The 26,222-nt window shown below is 53.4% G+C and overlaps 3 non-coding genes across 3 annotated transcripts; all 3 read right to left on the minus strand.

Annotated features, from left to right (window-relative positions):
• Nucleotides 1-1,116: 1,116 nt before the first annotated feature.
• Nucleotides 1,117-1,188, minus strand: TRNAM-CAU (transfer RNA methionine (anticodon CAU)). Its single transcript has one exon. It is a non-coding gene; the product is annotated as a tRNA-Met (tRNA).
• A 15,226-nt stretch (nt 1,189-16,414) lies between these two features.
• On the minus strand, nt 16,415-16,486 carry TRNAM-CAU (transfer RNA methionine (anticodon CAU)). Its single transcript has one exon. It is a non-coding gene; the product is annotated as a tRNA-Met (tRNA).
• A 5,008-nt stretch (nt 16,487-21,494) lies between these two features.
• TRNAS-AGA (transfer RNA serine (anticodon AGA)) lies at nt 21,495-21,576 on the minus strand. Its single transcript has one exon. It is a non-coding gene; the product is annotated as a tRNA-Ser (tRNA).
• Nucleotides 21,577-26,222: the final 4,646 nt, after the last annotated feature.

Raw genomic sequence — 26,222 nt, forward strand, 5'->3', positions numbered from 1 at the left:
GAGGACACTGGACAAACCAGGGCCATGCTCCAGGCACGCGTGCTACACAGATCTATGGTACAGTCTAGGGTTCAGAGGACCTTACGACGTGCATGTGGGAGGGAAGGTGTAGTATTCCACCACCGAATTGCAGTCCTGAGCAGCCAGAAGTGAAGAAAAGGATTGGGCCATGTGTGTGGTTTTGGGTATTGTGGAAAAAAAGACAAAAATACTAGCACTGTTCCTCCCACTTTTACCAGGCTCAACTACAGTCCTTCACTGCAGACCAGTCAGTCCAGCACGGGTTCTCCACATGCTGCAGTTCTAAACAGCAAAATATGTTTCACTGTGGGCTCTTCCACACACTTCAGGCCTGTCAGGAAAATTCTTCACTGGCACGGTTCTCCACGGGTTGCAGTTCCTTCAGGAATATCCACCTGCTCCATCACGGGTGCTAGGGATGCCACCAGCTTTGCAGGTGGCTCAGTGTTGTGGAGGCAGCTGGGACCAGCTGTGTCCGGCACAGGGCAGCCCCTTAGCTCTTCTCACAGAGGCCACCCTGCAGCACCCCCTCTCCCTTCCACCACCACCACCACCTAGCCACATCTAGCCAATACGGAGCCCATTGGGAATCCCTGCTTGGCCCTGCTCCTGGCTGCACCTGCAAGTGGGCCCAGCAGCAAAGAGACGAGGCCAGAGAAATCCCCCAGCTGTTTGAGTCAATTGCATTGGTGTTTCCCAAAGTAGCACCAGCCTCGTCCTCCTCCCCACCTGCAGAGCCCTGGAAGTCCCCGCTTGTGGCTGGGAAGTTGGGGATCGAGCTGCCTGCTGGGAAGGGAGACAGACCTGTGTGCCCAGGACACCCACTGCCTGGTGGGGGGAGCTGTGGGCTGTGCTCTGCCTGCTGCTCCACACCCACCCGTCTGCCTTGCTGAGGGGCACGTTGGGCGTGCTGGCTGCTAAGAAAGCAAAGGAGAAAGAAGGTGGCAGTGGCAGAGAGAAGGGGCAGAGGGAGCAGGAGGGCCATGGCCATGGGTGGGCAGAGAGCAGGAGCGCAGCAGTGCTGGTGGTGTAAGATGCTGTAACATGCAAGGGAGAGGCCGTGACTGTCAGGAGTCGGAAAAAAAAAAGAGGAATTAGCAGAGGATGGTTTCGATCCATCGACCTCTGGGTTATGGGCCCAGCACGCTTCCGCTGCGCCACTCTGCTCCCCCCAGCACCTCAGCCGGGACCTCCCACAGCCCTGCCTGACGCTGCCTGGCACTGCCAGCTCCAGCACTTGTGCTCACCATGCTTTCCCTTCCTCTGCCCTGTGCCCTCGACCGGGCACGAAAAATGTCTCCCTGGCAAGCTCACTGGCCCTGGGCCTGTGGTGGGAAGCGCAAGGGCCTTGCTTTCTCTTTCTCCAAACTTCTCCTGCCCATAACCCTGGATGGGGCTAGTTCTCTTTTTCCCTCATCACTTTTCCAGCAGATGTCTGGGTGGTTGAAGGCCCCCACCACGATCAGGATCTGCAAGCGTGATGCTTCCTAAAATCAAAACGATTCTTCTGCGTCCCTGATTCTTAAGGCCAATGAACTCGGAGGTCTCACGATGCTGTGCAGGGAGATTTTAAGCTGCTTTGTGTCACACGGATTGCCTTTGTCACATTGCCCTCTTCATGATGAGCATGGCCACCGATCACACTGAAATTGAGCGGGGAAGGACACCTCGAGTAAGCTCTCAAGTGCTTTCAGTGGAAGCACTCCAGCTAAGCCTGAGAGACAATTCTCCCTGCATAGACACACAGGAGACAGTGGGTAAGTTTAGGCAGAAGGTCAAGCCTGCACAATCCCATGCAGGAGAAGGGACTCACTTCCCCAGGAATGGCGCAAATCTCAACAGAATGGAAAGATCATTGTGGGCTGGAGGGAAGCAGATTGGGGGCACGAGTGACAGCCACAATGACCTTGCTTACCCTCATCATGCTCAACCACGGCCTGGTTTTGTGATCAAAGAGATGCCTGCGTCTTTCCCTGAACGAGACCCACATCCAAATCCACCTCAGGAACTTCACCCCAGAGTCCGGAGGTCTGGATGACCTGCTTTTGAGGAGAGGCTCAGGGCATCAAGCCAAAAGCTCATGGCTCTTTCTTCTGAGCGAGGGATTGGTTGGCCCATTCCTTGCATTTCAGACTACAAAGGGACATCGTGTCAGTCTCCCAGAGCACCTGGGAGTCATCGGAATGTTGAAAAATTGGGAAAAACCCAGAGCTCCAGGCAAACATGATTCATCGTGCCGTGGACTTCAGTGGACACTATGCCCCAGCCTCCAGCATGACAAGGATAACATGGCTAATGGCCCCAAAGTGTGGCTTTCCTCAAGGGCATTTCCACACAATTTAGCGCCATTCCTGAAACAGCTGGTGCTTCTATGCAATCTCCTGCAGTTGCTGTCTTCCAAGGCATTGCCTTTCGGTGGCTGCTCAAGGGCTCCTGTGACTCAGTCCACCTTTGAAAAATGAAGTTTTGAGGGGACCTCTGCAGGTCCTCTGGGCCCATCTCCTGCTCCGAGCTGACCAAACTTCCCCGGTTCCTCAGCAGCCTCAGCAGGAACCTCCAGGCCTGATCCCATCAACTTCTAAACACTGCTGCTCTCAGAGAGGTCACTGTCTCTCAGGCAGCTCTTCCAGAGTTGAACTATGCTCGCTGACACTTCTTTTCCTGAACAGCAGATGATATTTCTACTGTTGCAATTTGCCCTTTTGCGGCGAACCTCTCGGGAGAGTCTGACAGCTGAGCCTCCCCGGCCCACATGTGGGCCACCAGGAGATGACAGTGCCAGTGCCAGCAGTGGTGAGAAGATTCCAGGGTTATGAGGTAATGTCTGGAGATGGATGGGAAATAAATACCAGGATTAGGAGTGAAGATTCTCTCCGGGATTTGCCCTGAAAGCTGTGCAGGGACAGATTTTTTTTCTCCTCTTTCCAGCCCTTCTGCCCAGAAAGGGCTTCTTGTCACCGGCATGAAAGTGAAATGCAGAGCAGGTGGCATTCCATGCACACAACCAGCCCTAGTGCTCTCCATAGTGGCCTGGAGCACACTAAGAACTCCTGGCTCATGCAGATCCAACCTAGAATTAGGTTGCTTTTAAAAGCAAACTTTGGACTATACACGTGCAAGCTGACTTCCAACTATGTTTTCTATCACTGAATCATTCTTTGCAGCTTTTACTGTTTTAAGTAAACCCCTTTGATTCACTTAATCCCCATGCAAGTCACAATTACAGCCTCAGACCTAATGTTCTCTTTTTGTGTCTTTTTCGGTGGGTGGAGGTTATCCAGAAGACACAGGGCTGTTGTGCAAATGTTTGCTGCTCATGTGACACTCAAGGCACTGTCCTGGGGAAAGGACTCGGTGCAGTAAAGGGATTTCCAGAAGCACCTTTATTCTTGGCTTCCTTGTTAAGTGGCTCGAATAAAAGTTTTCATGGGGTCCGTTCAATGACACATCAAGAACCACCACTTTTCTCTCTCATTCTGAGATTGGTTCTTTTGTCCCACTTTTAAAACCCACCTAGATCTAGGTGTCATGAAGGACCCTTCAAGCCAGCTCTCGAGTGCTTTCAGTCCAGGGCTAGTACTGAGAGACATCTCACCCTGTGGGTCACTGTAGGCACACAGGAGACGGTGAGATAAGGACGCACGTATCCAGGGATGTGCCAAAGCACAACAGCAAGAAAGAACAGTTGTGGGATGGAGGGAATGCACCACTGAGGGCCACGAGGACCTTGCTTACGCTCATCAGGCTTTACCACAGCCTGCTTTTTCTGCCCGCGTCCTGCCCTGAAAGAGACCAACACCCAAATTGACCTGTTTTACTCAGCAAATTCATTCCAGAGACCAGAGGCCTGGATGACCTGCTTTTGAGGAGAGGCGTGGGGCAGGGAGCCAAAAGTTCATGGCTCTTTTTTCTGGGTCAGGGATGGGGTGGCCCATTCCATGCATCTAGAAAGGGACACTGGATCTGGCTCCCAGAGCACCTGGAAGTCACTGTGATGTGGAAGAGTGGGGAAAACCCCTGAACTCCAGGCAAACATGAATCACTCCGCTGTGATCTGCTGTGTGCACTGTGGCCCGGCCTCAAGCGTGCCAGAAATACACAGAAGTAGCTCACAGTCTACTTCCGCTGAAAATTCTGCTTTCCTCCAAGCCTTTTCCACACAATTTAGAACCATCCTGAATCAACTGGTGCTTCTGTGCAATCTTGTGCTGCTGCTTCCAAGGCATTGCCTTTTGGTGGCTGCTCAAGGGCTCCTGTGACTCAGCGTACCCCAGAAGGTTCGAAGGGACCTCTGGAGTTCCTCTGGGCTGACCTCCTACTTTGAGCAGACAAATCTTCCCAGTTTCCTCAGAGGCTCCTGGCCTTGTCCCATTGACTTCTGAATACTGTCACTGTTGGAGACATCACTGTCTCTTGGGTAGCTCTCTCCAGGGCCGCAACACGCCCCCTTTCACCTCTCTTCCCAAAACCGCAGCTGGCATTAGCCTTGCTGAAACTTGTCAGGAAAGCGGCTGTTAGTGATTATTCAAGTCGTGTTGTACAGGAACATCTGAAGGACATAAGAATCCCGTCTAAAACCACATTCGAGGTACTTCTCTTTTGGCTGGGACACCTCGTGCGGATGAATACATATTTAATCTTGTAATTCCATACTTTGCGTCCCAGCTTCTCTCCTTGGTCAGCACGGGTCAGTTGTGAATTTTCGTGACACAGGACTCTACTCACTACCTGCTCCTGGGCTAAAATCTGCCTAGTAGAGGTGAACTAGTAGAGGAGAACTCTCCTAGTAGAGGAGAACTTTTGCCCAAATAGGAAGTGACAGGTGCCCTGCCCTCCGCTTCCTGCAAAACAGGCCCCTCGGCCTGAACCCCCCAAGCAGGCAGCCAGGTCTGCTATTTCCCTTGAAGTCACACCCCTCTCCCTGTCATGTGGTCTGTTGTGATTGGCTGGCAGGAACAGCCGCCCTTCCCCTTTACCTGGAAGTACATCTGACCAGGCAGTACCTTCCCCTACTTACACGGGTTGGGAGGGGATTTTCCTTCAGCTGCCATTTCAGGGCCCAGAGCTGCCATTTTATCACACGCGACAACCACCCTGGTTTCATGCTGCTCTGTGATTGGCTGGCAGCCATTTCCTGACCCTATCATACTCACCTGCTCTCAGGCAGACCTGTGGTTGGCTGTCAGGACCAGACAACCCTACCCGTGTGCCCAGAAGCACGTCATGCACGGAAGCCCCCACCCCCTGAACACAGGGAAGAGGCAACTTTTGACAGCGTCATTCCCCATGGGTTCTCATATTGCTCTGTGATTGCCTGACGGCCAGGCAGAAGGTGGGTGGGGGTGGGGTTTTTCTGCATTACACCGGACTCATTTCTGTGTGACTCTGCTCTTCTCTTTTTGTGGGGTTGGTTGTGTGTGCGTGTGTGTGAGCTGTTGTCTATGATGGTTCAAGCTGCCTAGAAGCCTGGCTAAAATCAGATCATTTCCGGCCAAGGAGGGGGACAAGAACCCTTAGCACAGAATTAGCAATTGGGGTGCAGGTTCCTCCCAGTCACCCCAGGGCAGGGCTGGACCAGCAGGACTGAGTGGTGCCCTGTCTCCAATGCTGCAAGGCTTCCTCAGATGGCTCTGGGCAGCCTGAGCAGTGAGAGCCTCTTGGTGAGGGCGAGGAACAAGATGGCAGTGCCGAGACCTGCATTTTGGGGCATGTGTTTGCTGGCTGCCTGTCCCAGCCATGGACCAGAGCACGCAGAACCAGGCAGAGGAGGCAAAAACAAATTGGGAAGGAGAAGGCTGGGAAGTGGGTGCAGATGTGAGCATGGAGAGAGTGGCCACGGCCTGCCTTCTGCAGGAGGTATTGCTCAGGGGAAAGCTTTAGACTGCAGACCACGAGGTCCCCTTTCCACTGACCCTTTCCTTCTTCATCCATGCTGCCAACGTCCCCTAATTTCTCTTTGCTTGCGCTGCTTCTGCCACCCTCAGTGGCATGGCTGCGTGGAACAGATCACGCACCAGCAAATGGCTCGTCTCTCCTCTTCCTCTGGGCCCTCTCTGCATTTACCCCTCAGGGTTTCCTTTTTCCTTCAGATGCTGCACCACCCAGGCAGGCTACCAGCAGCCCCTTTTCCTCTCAGGAGCTGTTCTGCTGCTGCTCTGTTGGGAGCAGGTGGGCATGGGACTGAGAGAAGGCCACTGGGAAGCCTCCAGCTTCTAGCCCACGTATCAAAGTCTGCAACGGCAGGGGATGGTCTCCTGATGGCACAGTCACCACCATGTCCTCTTTTGCACTTTGGCAACTTTCCCAGAAGAAGAGGATACAGGAGAGACCCACCTCTCATCATCTCATCCTTTGGCAAAATTTGGGAAAGTCCCCTTGCAAAGGTTGTCCATGTGTGCAAGGGCTGGGGAGGGGTCATGCAGAATACCCTCAGGACCCCAGGCAAGATCTCAGATCTATGGTGAGTCTTCGCTTCATCCTTGGCAATGAGGGCCATGTATGCACACAAGGACCTCTTCTGTAGCACAGATTTTGTGCTGGCCTCTTTGCTTCGCTTCGCTTGCCTGTTGCTCCACCCCAGTCTGCCTTCATGAGACCTAAAGTGAGAGGCACTTGGTGAGTGCTGGCCATACCTCAGATCCAGGAGGTGTTTTCCCTTCATCTTCAGCAATGAGGGCCATGTTGTACAGGCTCTCTTTGGAGATGACCTGCTGTAGTTTCAGGTGTAAGGAGGAGAGCTGGTGGGGCTGTGCTGCTTGGGATGTCAGGTGAGGTCAGGCTCTTAAGTTCTTCTCAACATCCAACAACAGCCGATCTCTTTTCATGGCTCATAGTCATCACTGCTCCATTCCCTTCCCCGAACTTGCCTGCCTTGTCAATGGGAGCAGGATTTCCCAATAATCCAGGAATTTCTGGGAGTGCGAGCGAGGACAAGTGCTGTAGGCAAGGGGGTTTTACTGTCTCACGGCTGCAGTGTGGTCAAGTGCAGGCAGCCCAAAAGGGGACTGCGCCCCATAGTTGGCAGGATTCGAAACCCCAATGGATTTCCAGTCCATCGCCTTCACCACTCGGCCACAACTACCTGCTCCAGCCCTCTCTGCCCTGCTGATCACATCCCTCTGCAATGACACCCGGCTGCCTGGGAGTTTCAGGGCAATGCTCCACTCAGCACTCTGCGGTTGGGACCTGCACTGAGCGGGACAGCTACCAGGCTTCCAGAGGCCTTGAGAGGCGTAACCCCAGGGGCTGTGGCTACGGCTTCTTGCACCTTGTCCTCAGCCAGGCACCTGGGATTTCCTGTCATGGGGGGGTGATTTCACTCCCCAGCTGGTCTCAGCTGCTTCCAGGGCAGCAGGGAAGGCAGCTGTGTGGAGACAACCAGGGCTGGTGGTAGTGGTAGGGTGGGATATTAGAATCCTGTCTTCTTCTCTAATCTGAGGGGGACTCCAAGCCTGCTGTGAGCACTAGGGTGTGGACACTGCTGTAGAGGAGATGGTGGCTTTCTGGCAGCACCTTCAACCTCTTGGGCACATAAGGTGGTGTCAAGCCTTGAACAAAGACTCCAGCTGCCATGCAGGGTGTTGGTGTTTAGGGGAAACAGTTTCCAAGAGTGGGCGAGATCTATGGAAAGGGCAAGGTAGAGCCTGGCTGAGGAAAAGTGTGGAGAAGCCAAGGGAGAATAAATGGGAAGTGTGGGTGCCTTTTTGGTGGAGTACGTATGTCCAGAGCTTTTTTCCAGCAGTGGCAAGCATTGTCCAATTCCAGAGCATGGACCAAAATATTAAACGATAAACAACAGCCATCATTTACCTCACTAGATGAACACAGCCCGATTCCCTTTTGACTCTGGAGCAGGAAGATGCTATAAAAGAGTCCGTGTGGAGGTGGTACACCCGGCAGTGCCTATCTGCATGCAGAGCAAGGGTGGGAGGTGGTTGCAGGCGAGAGCGTGAGCATGAGGAGAGGCTGGAGGAAGTGTATGTGCGGGCGGCTGGAAGGAGGAGGCTGGCCAGTCTGTGAAAAAGCAACAGTCTTTGCTGTGTTGAGAGTAAAGACTGTTCTGGGAAGTGGGGTTGTATGTGGGGTTTGTGTTAGCACAGTATTTCCAGAGTCTGTCATCAGCGGCGCTTCAAGTAGGTGGAGTTACAAAGATGGGAATCGTGATTGCGCATGCTCTGCTTCCTAATGGAATGCCCACCCTAACCCCAGCTTGCAGTCACACTGCATACCTCCAGACCTGAAAACCCACCACACCAGTGAAAGAGAGAAGTGCCATGACTGGTTTCCATACGAAGTTTGCGAACAACGGTTGAGAGGACTGAGACGTTAAATGTCTGTATGAACATCACATCTGAGCAGGTGGGACACTGGTCTTTGACCACCCCCCAGAAGTAAAAGAGGGTTACTGTGTGTCACATTTCTGTGTCCATTGTTTCTTGCCCTCCCACTTGGGCACCAGTGACAAGAGGATGGCTCTCTCTCCTTTAATCCACCTGTCCACTCTCCAGCAACCTCAGCCTTCCCTTCCCCAGGCAAAGCAACCCCAGCTCTCCCAGCCTGTCCTTGTAGGACAGATGAGCCAAGTCACCTCAGTGTCCCTTTGGCAGGGCTGACAGAGCCCCTAGCTGTGCAGAAGTGGGAATCAGCCACACGATGACACCCATGGAGTCCCTGTAAGGGCACCTGGCATGCAGCCATCAAGGTCTCCTGCAGAGGAAGGACACCTTGAAGAAGCCTTCCCACTTGCTGCCGGGCAAAGATTGGACCACAAGACAAAGCAGAAGCAACAGCCTTCAGTCAGGGAAAGACGTGCGCTTGCCCCAAAGTTCCTGCACCGAGAGCAGCAGTGGCTGCTGAGAGGTTTTGGTGGCACAGTGTGGAGGGGAGAAAGGCATCATCTGCAAGTCTAAACAGGGACACTGGACATCCCTTTCTTCTTGACTGCACGCTTGCATGTAGGAGGCCTTGCTTTACTGCTGAGCACAAAGGTGGGTTGGTTTTTTTTTTTTCCCTCCCAAACAACTCCGAGTAGCAAGATGCATCACCAAAAGGAAAGGAGGTATGAAACAAGACTTCCAAATGTCAGGACTGTAGCTGAGATTCAGGCTCAGAAAGGACACTTCTCCCTGCCCATCCACAACTGGTTGACAGCTCGGGACATAAGCCAGTGCTCTTCCTTGCAGAGCGGGTATCTATTGGAGGGAGGAGGAGAACAAACCACCACGAGTCTCCAGCTATGCTGCACAAAGTCTTTAATGAGAAGGAGCAGATGCAGTGGCACAGAAGAGAGAAACACGCCTGCAGGGTTCAGGGAGGCACAGAGAATGGCCCGTTTCCCAAGGAGAAGCTCCACACAAAGCACTGGCCTTTTCCCATTCTGCTCTCCCTGGTGGCAATCCCAGCCCACCAAGAGCAGTCCCTAACTCCGGCACCCTCCCCCCATCAGCAGGAGGTTCATCAAAGCAGAAGAGAATGAGCCCTTTCTCCAGGAGCTCAGAGCAAAGCAGAGCCAGAGGAGGCACGGCCAGGCCTGCCGTGCAGCCGGGAGCAGTGGGCACAGGTCCCTCCGGCCAGGTGGCATGAGGACACCCAGCCCGTCTGCAAGCCGTGGCCACGCTCCTGCTGCTGCAGGGTCCCCGTCTTCCTTCCTGCTCCGAAGGGGATGATGCGCCGGCTTCAGCAGTTCAGGCTGCAGCGGAGGGGAGGCAGACACAGCCCTGACCCCCCCAGACCAAGGGAGCCCCCAGAAGAGATGGGAACCCCCCCGGCGCTGAGGGAGCTCCCAACAGCAGCGGACAGAGAGGATCCCACGGCTGTGCTCTGAGGGAAAGAGGTGAGGATGGGGCCCGGCAGGGTCACCACCACCGGGGAGGCCTGGATGGCCACCGTCGAGTCAGCGCAGCGGGCGACACAGGGCTCACTGCAGCTGCTTGCAAGTGGGGTTGGGCCAGAGGCGCCGCAGGGCGTTTGGAGACAGGGTCTGAAGCAAGACATCTCTGGGTGAGGGAGGCAAAGCTGAAACGCAGAGCAGAGAGGAAACAGAGACCTCAGTATCAGTCTGTCTTTTCCTCAGCTCTCTCTGAAGATACGCTTTGCTGCCCTCCATCTCCACCTCTAGCTGCAAGCCCAGAAAGAACCCGCAGATGATCTTGCTAACATGCACAACGGCCGTGACACTGTCTGAAAACACACACTGTGCTTACAGCTCCCACGGCCGGCCCTCATCGTGCCCTCCTAGTTGCACGGCACAGGCAAGCTGACCCACTTTTGGAAGAGGACCCAGCAGAGTGGGTTTAAAGCACCTGCGGAAAGACTGATCGTACCCCATCTCCAGAATACACAGTGCTGCGCTGAAGAAAGCCCTGCATGCTCTTGGCCATTTGGATAGAGCCCATCTACGAAACGTAGGTGGAAATTCTGCTGGGCAGAGCTCCCTGCAGATGAGCCCCATTGATCATTTCCTGCTTGAAAGAACCCCCCTCTTCCCAGCTCTCCCCTGCCAGCCCCACCAAAAGGGAAACAGGTCACAGCCCTTCAGCAGTTCTGTTGCGGGGCCAAGCTGAGGCAGCCCAAGTATCAACCTGAGCAGCCCCCATGACAGCAGCTCAGCCCAGAGGGAGAGATGGAGCGGACTCAGGCTTACCTCGTTCCTGGAGGAAAGGGAGCCAAGAGAGGAGGATGCGGAGCCTGGAGCACCACAGGCTTTTATGCTGTGTCCCAGAGCCCCACGGGGCCACAAACATTCCTTGCTCATGAAGCACCTAAACACCGAGCAGTTGCCGCTTGCCAAGGCCTCGCTGGTGATTAGGCCCTTGCCTCTTTCATCTGAAACGATTTCCTCCTGCTGCATAGCATCTAACCTCAATATAATTAATTGGTGTCCCGGCCTGCTAAGACCAATTGGCTGGGAGGTCTCAGGCTGCTGTGCAGAGATTTTAAGTGGCTTTCAGTCACATGGATCACATTCAGTACATCTCCTTCTTCACGGTGACTTTGGTGACCAGTGACCAAATTTGGCTATTAGGGAGACCTCAAGTCAGGTCTCAAGTGCTTTCAGTGCATGGCATCAGTCTGATCCTGGGAGGCATCTCTCTCCCAGCAGGTCATCGTAGGCTCACAGAACATGGTGGGAGAAGAGACTCACATCTTCAGGGATGTGGCAAAGCTCAATGGCAAAGAAAGACCATTTTGGGCTGATGGGAGGCCGCGTGTAGGCAGGAGGGAGGGCCATGAGGACGTTGCTTACACTCATCAAGCTTTATCACAACCTCCTTTTTCTGCCTATGACCCCAGAGAACAAAGGCAGATTTATAACATTGAAGAGCAGAGCAGGGGGCCAGACAGGTCTCTGTGAGGTGACCTCTCCCTGGGATCTCCATAGCCATGTCCCTTGATGACTTGACCAGGTCCTCACGCTTCTTCCAACCAGGGCTCTGGGCTCAGATTGGGAAGTGGAGAGCCTGTTGGACAGAAGTAAATCAGGGCATAGGAGGGTGATCAGAGAGATGCCCGCATCCTCCCCTGAAAGAGACCCACAGCCAGATGGACTTGTTTGTTTCAGCAAGTTCACCTCAGAGGCCAAAGACCTGGATGACCTGCTTTTGAGGAGAGGCACAGGGCACGGAGGCAAAAGCTCCTGGGTCTTTTTTCTGGGTCAGGCCCATTCCACATATTTAAATCCAGAAAGGGACATTGGATCCGTGTCCCAGAGCACCTGGGAGTCATAGTGATCTGGAAGAGTTGTGAAAACCCCTGAACTGCAGGCAAACATGACTCACCCTGCTGTGGACATAGTTCCCCGGCCTGAAACACGCTGGTGATAGAAAAGCTAATAGCCTCATTCCTCCCAAAGTGCTTCTTTCCTCAAGGGCATGTGGTGGGATGTGGTGTGTAACTGGAAAGTTCGGTCCGCTCAGAGCAGGAGGTTGGCCCAGAGGACCTCCAGAGACCCTTTCCAACCATCATTATTCTGGGGTGGGCTGAATCACACAATCCCTTGAGCAGCCACCAAAAGGCAATGCCCTGGAAGGCGGCAGCAGCAGCATGAGATTGCATGGAAGTACCAGTTGTTTCAGGAATGCTGCTAACTTGTGTGGAAATGCCCTGGAGGAAAGTGGCGCACTGGCGCTATGAGTTCTGCTATCCCTGGCACGCCTGAGGCTGGGGCACTGTGTCCACTGAAGTCCACAGCACAATGACTCACGTTTGCCTGGAGTTCAGGGTTTTTCCCAACTCTTCCACATCATGATGACTCCCAGGTTCTCTGAGAGGCTGATCCGATGTCCCTTTGTAGTTTGAAATGCATGGAATGGGCCACCCCATCTCTGACCAAGGAAAAATGGCCGTGACCTTTTGGCTTGATGCCCTGAGCCTCTGCTCAAAAGCAGGTCATCCAGACCTTTAGGCCCTGGGTTGAATTTGCTGAGCAAAACAGCAGAATTTGGGTGTGGGTCTCGTTCAGGGAAGGATGCAGGCATCTCTTTGATCGCAAAACCAGGCCGTGGTTGAGCATGATGAGGGTAAGCAAGGTCATCGTGGCCGTCACTCCCGCCCACAAGGGGCTTCCCTCCAGCCCATAATAATCGTTCCATTCCATTGATTTTTGTCACATCCCTGGAGAAGTTAGTCCCGTCTCCTGCACGGGATTGTGCAGTCTTGTCCTTCTGCCTGAACTTACCCACTGTCTCCTGTGTGTCTATGATGACCTGCAGGGAGAATTGTCTCTCAGGCTTAGCCGGAGCGCTTCCACTGAAAGCACTTGAGAGCTGGCTTGAGGTGTCCTTCCTTGCTCAATTTCACCATGATCAGTGGCCATGCTCATCATGAAGAGGGCAATGTGACAAAGGCAATCCGTGTGACACAAAGCAGATTAAAATCTCCCTGCACGGTAGCCTGAGACCTCCGAGTTCATTGGCCTTAAGAATCAGGGACGCAGAAGAATCGTTTTGATATTAGGAAGCATCACGCTTGCAGATCCTGATCCTGGTAGGGGCCTTCAACCACCCAGACATGTGCTGGAAAAGCAGCACAGTCAACTGCAAGCAGTCCAGGAAACTAGTGGAGTGAGAGAGAGCCTGACCAGAGGAGAGGCACTGCTGGGCCTGTTTTTCACTAGTGCAGAAGAACTTGTTGGAGAGGTGAAAATTGCAGGTAGGCTGGGTTGCTGCGCTCATGCCCAGGTGTAATTCTCAGTCTGGAGTGGTCAAGGATTGTTAAATGTAGGGGAAGGACCCTTAACCTGAGAAAGGCAACCTTTTGGATGCTTAGGGCACCAGTGTGGGGGGTACCTTGAGAAACTGCCCTCAGAGATAAAGAAGCCAACGAAAACTGGGAGATACTAAAAGATATTTTTCTTGGGGCGCAAGCAGCTCTCCATCCTGATGTGCAGGAAGACGGGCAGAGGAGATTATAGGGGAGAGGACTGGGAGTGCAAGGAGTGAATCAGGGAAGCCAAGACACAGCTGGAGTTGAAATTGGCTAGGGACTTTAAAAATAACAAGTAGGGTTTCTTCATGTATGAAAGTAACAGTACCCCCTCTGATGAGCGAAACAGGAGAACTGGCTACAACTGACATGGAAAAGACAGACGTATCAACAACTTCTATGTCCTAAGTAACCGTCAGATGAAGTTCCTAAGTCACTATCCATCAAATCTGAAACATCATGGCACATTGGGGAAATTTGCAGCACCTGGAAAAGGGGAACCATAAGCCCCATTTTTAAAAGGTGGAAGAAGGAAGTCCTGGGCAACTGCAGGCTGGTCAGTCTCCCCTCTGTGCCCTGCGAGATCATGGAGCTGATCCTCCTAAGAACTATGCTAAAGGCACGTGGAAAACAGAGAGGTGATTGGTGAGAGCCAACACGGCTTTACTAAGGGCAAATTTTGCCTGACAAACTTAGTGGCCTTCTACAACAGGGTTACAGCATTGATGGGAAAGCAAAGAGCAACCGATGTCATCTACCTGGACTTGTGTAAAGCCTTTGATACTGTCCCACACTACATCCCTGTCTCTAAAACAGAGAGACATGGATTTGACAGGTGGACCACTTGCTGGATAAGGAATTGGCTGGATGGTGGCACTCAAAGACTTGCAGTTAACAGCACAGAGATGACCAGAGGGCTGGAGAACCTCTCTTTACGAAGGGAGGCTGAGAGAGTTGGGGTTGTTCAGGCTGGAGAAGAGAAGGCTCCAGGGAGACTTTATAGATACCTTCCAGAACCTGAAAGGGTCCTAGAGCAAAGATGGGGAGGGAGTGTAGTGATAGGACTGTTGTTGTACATTGAAACATAGGAATGTTTCAGATAGAAAGAGGGTAGATTTAGATATTAGGAAGAAATACATTCCGGTGAGGGGGGTGAGACACCGTTTGTCCAGAGAAGCTGTGGAAGCCACACCTCTGGAAGTCTTGAAGGCCAGGTTGGATGGGCATTTGAAGAACCTCATCTAGGGGAAGGTCTCCCTGTCCATGGCAGGGAGGCTGGAACTAGATGACCATTAAAATCCCTTCCAAACCTAATCCATTCTATGATTCATCCTATGATCCTAGGTGCTATGAAGTGGGATCAAAACATTTCAGGTGAAAAAGGCAAGGGCTTAGTCACCAGCGAGGCCTCAGCAAGTGGTAACTGCTCGGTGTTTAGGTGCTTCATGAGCAAGGAATGTTTGTGGCCCCGTGGGGCTCTGGGACACAGCATAAAAGCCTGTGGTGCTCCAGGCTCCGCATCCTCCTCTCTTGGCTCCCTTTCCTCGAGGAACGAGGTAAGCCTGAGTCCGCTCCATCTCTCCCTCTGGGCTGAGCTGCTGTCATGGGGGCTGCTCAGGTTGATACTTGGGCTGCCTCAGCTTGGCCCCGCAACAGAACTGCTGAAGGGCTGTGACCTGTTTCCCTTTTGGTGGGGCTGGCAGGGGAGAGCAGGGAAGAGGGGGGTTCTTTCAAGCAGGAAATGATCAATGGGGCTCATCTGCAGGGAGCTCTGCCCAGCAGAATTTCCACCTACGTTTCGTAGATGGGCTCTATCCAAATGGCCAAGAGCATGCAGGGCTTTCTTCAGCGCAGCACTGTGTATTCTGGAGATGGGGTATGATCAGTCTTTCCGCAGGTGCTTTAAACCCACTCTGCTGGGTCCTCTTCCAAAAGTGGGTCAGCTTGCCTGTGCCGTGCAACTAGGAGGGCACGATGAGGGCCGTGGGAGCTGTAAGCACAGTGTGTGTTTTCAGACAGTGTCACGGCCGTTGTGCATGTTAGCAAGATCAGCTGCGGGTTCTTTCTGGGCTTGCAGCTAGAGGTGGAGATGGAGGGCAGCAAAGCGTATCTTCAGAGAGAGCTGAGGAAAAGACAGACTGATACTGAGGTCTCTGTTTCCTCTCTGCTCTGCGTTTCAGCTTTGCCTCCCTCACCCAGAGATGTCTTGCTTCAGACCCTGTCTCCAAACGCCCTGCGGCGCCTCTGGCCCAACCCCACTTGCAAGCAGCTGCAGTGAGCCCTGTGTCGCCCGCTGCGCTGACTCGACGGTGGCCATCCAGGCCTCCCCGGTGGTGGTGACCCTGCCGGGCCCCATCCTCACCTCTTTCCCTCAGAGCACAGCCGTGGGATCCTCTCTGTCCGCTGCTGTTGGGAGCTCCCTCAGCGCCGGGGGGGTTCCCATCTCTTCTGGGGGCTCCCTTGGTCTGGGAGGGTCAGGGCTGTGTCTGCCTCCCCTCCGCTGCAGCCTGAACTGCTGAAGCCGGCGCATCATCCCCTTCGGAGCAGGAAGGAAGACGGGGACCCTGCAGCAGCAGGAGTGTGGCCACGGCTTGCAGACGGGCTGGGTGTCCTCATGCCACCTGGCCGGAGGGACCTGTGCCCACTGCTCCTGGCTGCACGGCAGGCCTGGCCGTGCCTCCTCTGGCTCTGCTTTGCTCTGAGCTCCTGCAGAAAGGGCTCGTTCTCTTCTGCTTTGATGAACCTCCTGCTGATGGGGGGAGGGTGCCGGAGTTAGGGACTGCTCTTGGTGGGCTGGGATTGCCACCAGGGAGAGCAGGATGGGAAAAGGCCAGTGCTTTGTGTGGAGCTTCTCCTTGGGAAACGGGCCATTCTCTGTGCCTCCCTGAACCCTGCAGGCGTGTTTGTTCTGTGCCACTGCATCTGCTCCTTCTCATTAAAGACTTTGTGCAGCATAGCTGGAGACCTGTGGTGGTTTGTTCTCCTCCTCCCTCAGTTTGCCACTCACTCTGCAAGGAAGAACAACTCGCCTCTGTCCGGAGCTTACTGGCTGTTGAGTGTGGAAGCTGGTGGAGGTTGATAGTGGAGCAGCAGAAATAAGCAAGCAGGCAAGAGAAAGAGTAAAAAGCCTCATAGAAATGATGAATATGTATATTTTGATATATACTTGAGCCGGAAAAAAAAGAGGAATTAGCAGAGGATGGTTTCGATCCATCGACCTCTGGGTTATGGGCCCAGCACGCTTCCGCTGCGCCACTCTGCTCCCCCCAGCACCTCAGCCGGGACCTCCCACAGCCCTGCCTGACGCTGCCTGGCACTGCCAGCTCCAGCGCTTGTGCTCACCATGCTTTCCCTTCCTCTGCCCTGTGCCCTCGACCGGGCACGAAAAATGTCTCCCTGGCAAGCTCACTGGCCCTGGGCCTGTGGTGGGAAGCGCAAGGGCCTTGCTTTGCCCTTCTCCACACTTCTCCTGACCATAACCCCGGATGGGGCTATTTCTCTTTTTCCCTCATCGTTTTTCCAGCAGTTGTCTGGGTGGTTGAAGGCCCCCACCACGATCAGGATCTGCAAGCGTGATGCTTCCTAAAATCAAAACGATTCTTCTGCGTCCCTGATTCTTAAGGCCAATGAACTCGGAGGTCTCAGGCTACCGTGCAGGGAGATTTTAATCTGCTTTGTGTCACACAGATTGCCTTTGTCACATTGCCCTCTTCATGATGAGCATGGCCACCAATCACACTGAAATTGAGCGGGGAAGGACATGTCAAGCCAGCTCTCAAATGCTTTCAGTGGAAGCACTCCAGCTGAGCCTGAGAGACAATTCTCCCCGCAGGTCATCATAGACACACAGGAGACAGTGGGTAAGTTCAGGCAGAAGGTCAAGACTGCACAATCCCATACAGGAGAAGGGACTCACTTCTGCAGGGATGTGGCAAAGCTCAACAGAATGGGAAGATCATTGTGGGTTGGAGGGGAGCCCCTTGTGGGCGGGAGTGATGGCCACGATGACCTTGCTTACCCTCATCATTCCCTACCACAGTCTGGATTTGTGATCAAAGAGATGCCTGCGTCCTTCCCTGAACGAGACCCACATCCAAATTTACGTGTTTTGCTCAGCAAGTTCACTATGCCCCAGCCTCCAGCATGACAAGGATAACATGGCTAATGACCCCAAAGTGTGGCTTTCCTCAAGGGCATTTCCACACAATTTAGCACCATTCCTGAAACAGTTGGTGCTTCTATGCAATCTCCTGCAGTTGCTGTCTTCCAAGGCATTGCCTTTCGGTGGCTGCTCAAGGGCTCCTGTGACTCAGTCCACCTTTGAAAAATGAAGTTTTGAGGGGACCTCTGCAGGTCCTCTGGGCCCATCTCCTGCTCCGAGCTGACCAAACTTCCCCGGTTCCTCAGCAGCCTCAGCAGGAACCTCCAGGCCTGATCCCATCAACTTCTAAACACTGCTGCTCTCAGAGAGGTCACTGTCTCTCAGGCAGCTCTTCCAGAGTTGAACTATGCTCGCTGACACTTCTTTTCCTGAACAGCAGATGATATTTCTACTGTTGCAATTTGCCCTTTTGCAGCGAACCTCTCGGGAGAGTCTGACAGCTGAGCCTCCCCGGCCCACATGTGGGCCACCAGGAGATGACAGTGCCAGTGCCAGCAGTGGTGAGAAGATTCCAGGGTTATGAGGTAATGTCTGGAGATGGATGGGAAATAAATACCAGGATTAGGAGTGAAGATTCTCTCCGGGATTTGCCCTGAAAGCTGTGCAGGGACAGATTTTTTTTCTCCTCTTTCCAGCCCTTCTGCCCAGAAAGGGCTTCTTGTCACCGGCATGAAAGTGAAATGCAGAGCAGGTGGCATTCCATGCACACAACCAGCCCTAGTGCTCTCCATAGTGGCCTGGAGCACACTAAGAACTCCTGGCTCATGCAGATCCAACCTAGAATTAGGTTGCTTTTAAAAGCAAACTTTGGACTATACACGTGCAAGCTGACTTCCAACTATGTTTTCTATCACTGAATCATTCTTTGCAGCTTTTACTGTTTTAAGTAAACCCCTTTGATTCACTTAATCCCCATGCAAGTCACAATTACAGCCTCAGACCTAATGTTCTCTTTTTGTGTCTTTTTCGGTGGGTGGAGGTTATCCAGAAGACACAGGGCTGTTGTGCAAATGTTTGCTGCTCATGTGACACTCAAGGCACTGTCCTGGGGAAAGGACTCGGTGCAGTAAAGGGATTTCCAGAAGCACCTTTATTCTTGGCTTCCTTGTTAAGTGGCTCGAATAAAAGTTTTCATGGGGTCCGTTCAATGACACATCAAGAACCACCACTTTTCTCTCTCATTCTGAGATTGGTTCTTTTGTCCCACTTTTAAAACCCACCTAGATCTAGGTGTCATGAAGGACCCTTCAAGCCAGCTCTCGAGTGCTTTCAGTCCAGGGCTAGTACTGAGAGACATCTCACCCTGTGGGTCACTGTAGGCACACAGGAGACGGTGAGATAAGGACGCACGTATCCAGGGATGTGCCAAAGCACAACAGCAAGAAAGAACAGTTGTGGGATGGAGGGAATGCACCACTGAGGGCCACGAGGACCTTGCTTACGCTCATCAGGCTTTACCACAGCCTGCTTTTTCTGCCCGCGTCCTGCCCTGAAAGAGACCAACACCCAAATTGACCTGTTTTACTCAGCAAATTCATTCCAGAGGCCAGAGGCCTGGATGACCTGCTTTTGAGGAGAGGCGTGGGGCAGGGAGCCAAAAGTTCATGGCTCTTTTTTCTGGGTCAGGGATGGGGTGGCCCATTCCATGCATCTAGAAAGGGACACTGGATCTGGCTCCCAGAGCACCTGGAAGTCACTGTGATGTGGAAGAGTGGGGAAAACCCCTGAACTCCAGGCAAACATGAATCACTCCGCTGTGATCTGCTGTGTGCACTGTGGCCCAGCCTCAAGCGTGCCAGAAATACACAGAAGTAGCTCACAGTCTACTTCCGCTGAAAATTCTGCTTTCCTCCAAGCCCTTTCCACACAATTTAGAACCATCCTGAATCAACTGGTGCTTCTGTGCAATCTTGTGCTGCTGCTTCCAAGGCATTGCCTTTTGGTGGCTGCTCAAGGGCTCCTGTGACTCAGCATACCCCAGAAGGTTCGAAAGGACCTCTGGAGTTCCTCTGGGCTGACCTCCTAGTTTGATCTTCCCAGTTTCCTCAGAGGCTCCTGGCCTTGTCCCATTGACTTCTGAATACTGTCACTGTTGGAGACATCACTGTCTCTTGGGTAGCTCTCTCCAGGGCCGCAACACGCCCCCTTTCACCTCTCTTCCCAAAACCGCAGCTGGCATTAGCCTTGCTGAAACTTGTCAGGAAAGCGGCTGTTAGTGATTATTCAAGTCGTGTTGTACAGGAACATCTGAAGGACATAAGACCTGTGGCTGGCTGTCAGGACCAGACAACCCTACCCGTGTGCTGAGAAGTACGTCAGGCACGGAAGCCCCCACCCCCTGAAGACAGGGAAGAGGCAACTTTTGACAGCGTCATTCCCCGTGGGTTCTCATATTGCTCTGTGATTGCCTGACGGCCAGGCAGAAGGTGGGTGGGGGTGGGGTTTTTCTGCATTACACCGGACTCATTTCTGTGTGACTCTGCTCTTCTCTTTTTGTGGGGTTGGTTGTGTGTGTGTGTGAGCTGTTGTCTATGATGGTTCAAGCTGCCTAGAAGCCTGGCTAAAATCAGATCATTTCCGGCCAAGGAGGGGGACAAGAACCCTTAGCACAGAATTAGCAATTGGGGTGCAGGTTCCTCCCAGTCACCCCAGGGCAGGGCTGGACCAGCAGGACTGAGTGGTGCCCTGTCTTCAATGCTGCAAGGCTTCCTCAGATGGCTCTGGGCAGCCTGAGCAGTGAGAGCCTCTCGGTGAGGGCGAGGAACAAGATGGCAGTGCCGAGACCTGCATTTTGGGGCATGTGTTTGCTGGCTGCCTGTCCCAGCCATGGACCAGAGCACGCAGAACCAGGCAGAGGAGGCAAAAACAAATTGGGAAGGAGAAGGCTGGGAAGTGGGTGCAGATGTGAGCATGGAGAGAGTGGCCACGGCCTGCCTTCTGCAGGAGGTATTGCTCAGGGGAAAGCTTTAGACTGCAGACCACGAGGTTCCCTTTCCACTGACCCTTTCCTTCTTCATCCATGCTGCCAACCTCCCCTAATTTTCCCTTTGCTTGCGCTGCTTCTGCCACCCTCAGTGGCATGGCTGCGTGGAACAGATCACGCACCAGCAAATGGCTCGTCTCTCCTTCTCTTCCTCTGGGCCCTCTCTGCATTTACCCCTCAGGGTTTCCTTTTTCCTTCAGATGCTGCACCACCCAGGCAGGCTACCAGCAGCCCCTTTTCCTCTCAGGAGCTGTTCTGCTGCTGCTCTGTTGGGAGCAGGTGGGCACGTGACTGAAAGAAGCCCTCTGGGAAGTCTGCAGCTCTTTTCTATGCCAGCATCTGTAATGGCAGGGGATGTTCTCCTGATGGCACAGTCACCACCATGTCCTCTTTTGCACTTCCACGTCTTTGCCAGAAGAGGAGGAGACAGGAGAAACCCACTCATCAGCATCTCATCCTCGGGTGTAAATTAGGAAAGCTGCCTGGGAAAGGTTGTCCATGTGTGCAAGGGCTGGGGAGGGGTCAGGCAGAATACCCCCACGACCCCAGGCAAGATCTCAGATCTATGGTGAGTCTTCACTTCATCCTTGGCAATGAGGGCCATGTATGCACACAAGGACCTCTTCTGTAGCACAGATTTTGTGCTGGCCTCTTTGCTTCGCTTCGCTTCGCTTACCTGTTGCTCCACCCCAGTCTGCCTTCATGAGACCTAAAGTGAGAGGCACTTGGTGAGTGCTGGCCATACCTCAGATCCAGGAGGTGTCTTCCCTTCATCTTCAGCAATGAGGGCCACGTTGTGCAGACTCTCTTTGGAGATGACCTGCTGTAGTTTCAGGTGTAAGGAGGAGAGCTGGTGGGGCTGTGCTGCTTGGGATGTCAGGTGAGGTCAGGCTCTTAAGTTCTTCTCAACAACCAACAACAGCCGATCTCTTTTCATGGCTCATAGTCATCACTGCTCCATTCCCTTCCCCGAACTTGCCTGCCTTGTCAATGGGAGCAGGATTTCCCAATAATCCAGGAAGTTCTGGGAGTGCGAGCGAGGACAAGTGCTGTAGGCAAGGGGGTTTTACTGTCTCACGGCTGCAGTGTGGTCAAGTGCAGGCAGCCCAAAAGGGGGCTGCGCCCCGTAGTTGGCAGGATTCGAACCTGCGCAGGGAAACCCCAATGGATTTCTAGTCCATCGCCTTCACCACTCGGCCACAACTACCTGCTCCAGCCCTCTCTGCCCCGCTGATCACATCCCTCTGCAATGACACCCGGCTGCCTGGGATTTTCAGGGCAATGCTCCACTCAGCGCTCTGCGGTTGGGACCTGCACTGAGCGGGACAGCTACCAGGCTTCCAGAGGCCTTGAGAGGCGTAACCCCAGGGGCTGTGGCTATGGCTTCTTGCACCTTGTCCTCAGCCAGGCACCTGGGATTTCCTGTCATGGGGGGGTGATTTCACTCCCCAGCTGGTCTCAGCTGCTTCCAGGGCAGCAGGGAAGGCAGCTGTGTGGAGACAACCAGGGCTGGTGGTAGTGGTAGGGTGGGACATTAGACCGCACTTTGCTTCTCACATGTGCCTTGAGGGGGTCTCCAAACCTGCTGTGAGCACTAGGGTGGAGACACTCCTGCAGACTGGCAGCACCTCCAGTTTCTTGGGGACGTAGGGTGGTGTCAATCCTTGAACAAAGACTCCAGCTGCCATGCAGGGTGTTGGTGCATAGGGGGAACGGTTTGCAAGAGTGGGCGAGACCTATGGAAGGGGCAAGGTAGAGCCTGGCTGAGGAAGAGAGTGGAGGAAACAGGAGAGAGCTGGTTTTGGTGGAGTACGTACGTCCAGAGCTTTTTTCCAGCAGTGGCAAGCATTGTCCAGTTCCCGAGCATGGACCAAAATATCACACGATCCGCAAAACCCATCATTTACCTCACTAGATGAATACAGGTTGATTTTGGCTTTCGGAGCAGGAAGACAGCGTAAAAGAATTCATGTGGAGGTGGTATATCCGGCAGTGCCTGTCCACATGGAGAGCAACGTCGGGAGGTGGTTGCAATTGAGAGGGTGAGAATGAGGAGCGGCTGGAGGAAGTGTATGTGTGTGAAAGAGGGGGCTGGCCAGTCTGTGAAGTGGAGGAGCAGGAGACAGCACTGCCCACAGGTGTGTTGGTGGTTTAGTGATGAGCACAGCTGCCTTCCAAGCAGTGGACCTGAGGTAGACTCCTTGCCAATGCTGGCAAGATAACAGCAACATTGGTTGCTGTACTGTCAGGGTTATGTGAGCTTTTGGTTAGTACAGAATTTACAGACACGCAAACTGTCTTAACAAATGATAGAATTCTTAGAGGGGAATTGTGATGGCACATGCTCAGTGAAAGAAGTGCCATGACTAATTTTCATATAGAGTTTGTGAACACGAATTGAGAGGACTGAAAAGTTAACTTAAATGTCTGTACTAACATGTGCAATGAAAAACAGGGCAAGTGGCACCACAGGGCTGTGATCCCCAGGTTACAGACTCAAACTCCCTGTCTCTGAGGCTTTTGGGTGATCTGGTATTAGTTCAGGGATCTCTGTCCACAAGTGGTGGAAAGATCAAGAAAGAAGGCAGTGCTCTTCCTTGCAGAGTGAGTGGCAAACTGAGGGAGGAGGAGAACAAACCACCACAGGTCTCCAGCTATGCTGCACAAAGTCTTTAATGAGAAGGAGCAGATGCAGTGGCACAGAAGAGAGAAACACGCCTGCAGGGTTCAGGGAGGCACAGAGAATGGCCCGTTTCCCAAGGAGAAGCTCCACACAAAGCACTGGCCTTTTCCCATCCTGCTCTCCCTGGTGGCAATCCCAGCCCACCAAGAGCAGTCCCTAACTCCGGCACCCTCCCCCCATCAGCAGGAGGTTCATCAAAGCAGAAGAGAACGAGCCCTTTCTGCAGGAGCTCAGAGCAAAGCAGAGCCAGAGGAGGCACGGCCAGGCCTGCCGTGCAGCCAGGAGCAGTGGGCACAGGTCCCTCCGGCCAGGTGGCATGAGGACACCCAGCCCGTCTGCAAGCCGTGGCCACACTCCTGCTGCTGCAGGGTCCCCGTCTTCCTTCCTGCTCCGAAGGGGATGATGCGCCGGCTTCAGCAGTTCAGGCTGCAGCGGAGGGGAGGCAGACACAGCCCTGACCCTCCCAGACCAAGGGAGCCCCCAGAAGAGATGGGAACCCCCCCGGCGCTGAGGGAGCTCCCAACAGCAGCGGACAGAGAGGATCCCACGGCTGTGCTCTGAGGGAAAGAGGTGAGGATGGGGCCCGGCAGGGTCACCACCACCGGGGAGGCCTGGATGGCCACCGTCGAGTCAGCGCAGCGGGCGACACAGGGCTCACTGCAGCTGCTTGCAAGTGGGGTTGGGCCAGAGGCGCCGCAGGGCGTTTGGAGACAGGGTCTGAAGCAAGACATCTCTGGGTGAGGGAGGCAAAGCTGAAACGCAGAGCAGAGAGGAAACAGAGACCTCAGTATCAGTCTGTCTTTTCCTCAGCTCTCTCTGAAGATACGCTTTGCTGCCCTCCATCTCCACCTCTAGCTGCAAGCCCAGAAAGAACCCGCAGCTGATCTTGCTAACATGCACAACGGCCGTGACACTGTCTGAAAACACACACTGTGCTTACAGCTCCCACGGCCCTCATCGTGCCCTCCTAGTTGCACGGCACAGGCAAGCTGACCCACTTTTGGAAGAGGACCCAGCAGAGTGGGTTTAAAGCACCTGCGGAAAGACTGATCATACCCCATCTCCAGAATACACAGTGCTGCGCTGAAGAAAGCCCTGCATGCTCTTGGCCATTTGGATAGAGCCCATCTACGAAACGTAGGTGGAAATTCTGCTGGGCAGAGCTCCCTGCAGATGAGCCCCATTGATCATTTCCTGCTTGAAAGAACCCCCCTCTTCCCTGCTCTCCCCTGCCAGCCCCACCAAAAGGGAAACAGGTCACAGCCCTTCAGCAGTTCTGTTGCGGGGCCAAGCTGAGGCAGCCCAAGTATCAACCTGAGCAGCCCCCATGACAGCAGCTCAGCCCAGAGGGAGAGATGGAGCGGACTCAGGCTTACCTCGTTCCTCGAGGAAAGGGAGCCAAGAGAGGAGGATGCGGAGCCTGGAGCACCACAGGCTTTTATGCTGTGTCCCAGAGCCCCACGGGGCCACAAACATTCCTTGCTCATGAAGCACCTAAACACCGAGCAGTTACCACTTGCTGAGGCCTCGCTGGTGACTAAGCCCTTGCCTTTTTCACCTGAAATGTTTTGATCCCACTTCATAGCACCTAGGATCATAGGATGAATCATAGAATGGATTAGGTTTGGAAGGGATTTTAATGGTCATCTAGTTCCAGCCTCCCTGCCATGGACAGGGAGACCTTCCCCTAGATGAGGTTCTTCAAATGCCCATCCAACCTGGCCTTCAAGACTTCCAGAGGTGTGGCTTCCACAGCTTCTCTGGACAAACGGTGTCTCACCCCCCTCACCGGAATGTATTTCTTCCTAATATCTAAATCTACCCTCTTTCTATCTGAAACATTCCTATGTTTCAATGTACAACAACAGTCCTATCACTACACTCCCTCCCCATCTTTGCTCTAGGACCCTTTCAGGTTCTGGAAGGTATCTATAAAGTCTCCCTGGAGCCTTCTCTTCTCCAGCCTGAACAACCCCAACTCTCTCAGCCTCCCTTCGTAAAGAGAGGTTCTCCAGCCCTCTGGTCATCTCTGTGCTGTTAACTGCAAGTCTTTGAGTGCCACCATCCAGCCAATTCCTTATCCAGCAAGTGGTCCACCTGTCAAATCCATGTCTCTCTGTTTTAGAGACAGGGATGTAGTGTGGGACAGTATCAAAGGCTTTACACAAGTCCAGGTAGATGACATCGGTTGCTCTTTGCTTTCCCATCAATGCTGTAACCCTGTTGTAGAAGGCCACTAAGTTTGTCAGGCAAAATTTGCCCTTAGTAAAGCCGTGTTGGCTCTCACCAATCACCTCTCTGTTTTCCACGTGCCTTTAGCATAGTTCTTAGGAGGATCAGCTCCATGATCTCGCAGGGCACAGAGGGGAGACTGACCAGCCTGCAGTTGCCCAGGACTTCCTTCTTCCACCTTTTAAAAATGGGGCTTATGGTTCCCCTTTTCCAGGTGCTGCAAATTTCCCCAATGTGCCATGATGTTTCAGATTTGATGGATAGTGACTTAGGAACTTCATCTGACGGTTACTTAGGACATAGAAGTTGTTGATACGTCTGTCTTTTCCATGTCAGTTGTAGCCAGTTCTCCTGTTTCGCTCATCAGAGGGGGTACTGTTACTTTCATACATGAAGAAACCCTACTTGTTATTTTTAAAGTCCCTAGCCAATTTCAACTCCAGCTGTGTCTTGGCTTCCCTGATTCACTCCTTGCACTCCCAGTCCTCTCCCCTATAATCTCCTCTGCCCGTCTTCCTGCACATCAGGATGGAGAGCTGCTTGCGCCCCAAGAAAAATATCTTTTAGTATCTCCCAGTTTTCGTTGGCTTCTTTATCTCTGAGGGCAGTTTCTCAAGGTACCCCCCACACTGGTGCCCTAAGCATCCAAAAGGTTGCCTTTCTCAGGTTAAGGGTCCTTCCCCTACATTTAACAATCCTTGACCACTCCAGACTGAGAATTACACCTGGGCATGAGCGCAGCAACCCAGCCTACCTGCAATTTTCACCTCTCCAACAAGTTCTTCTGCACTAGTGAAAAACAGGCCCAGCAGTGCCTCTCCTCTGGTCAGGCTCTCTCTCACTCCACTAGTTTCCTGGACTGCTTGCAGTTGACTGTGCTGCTTTTCCAGCACATGTCTGGGTGGTTGAAGGCCCCTACCAGGATCAGGATCTGCAAG

This window comes from Grus americana, chromosome 10 (genome assembly GCF_028858705.1).
Source record: "Grus americana isolate bGruAme1 chromosome 10, bGruAme1.mat, whole genome shotgun sequence".
NCBI lineage: Eukaryota > Metazoa > Chordata > Aves > Gruiformes > Gruidae > Grus > Grus americana.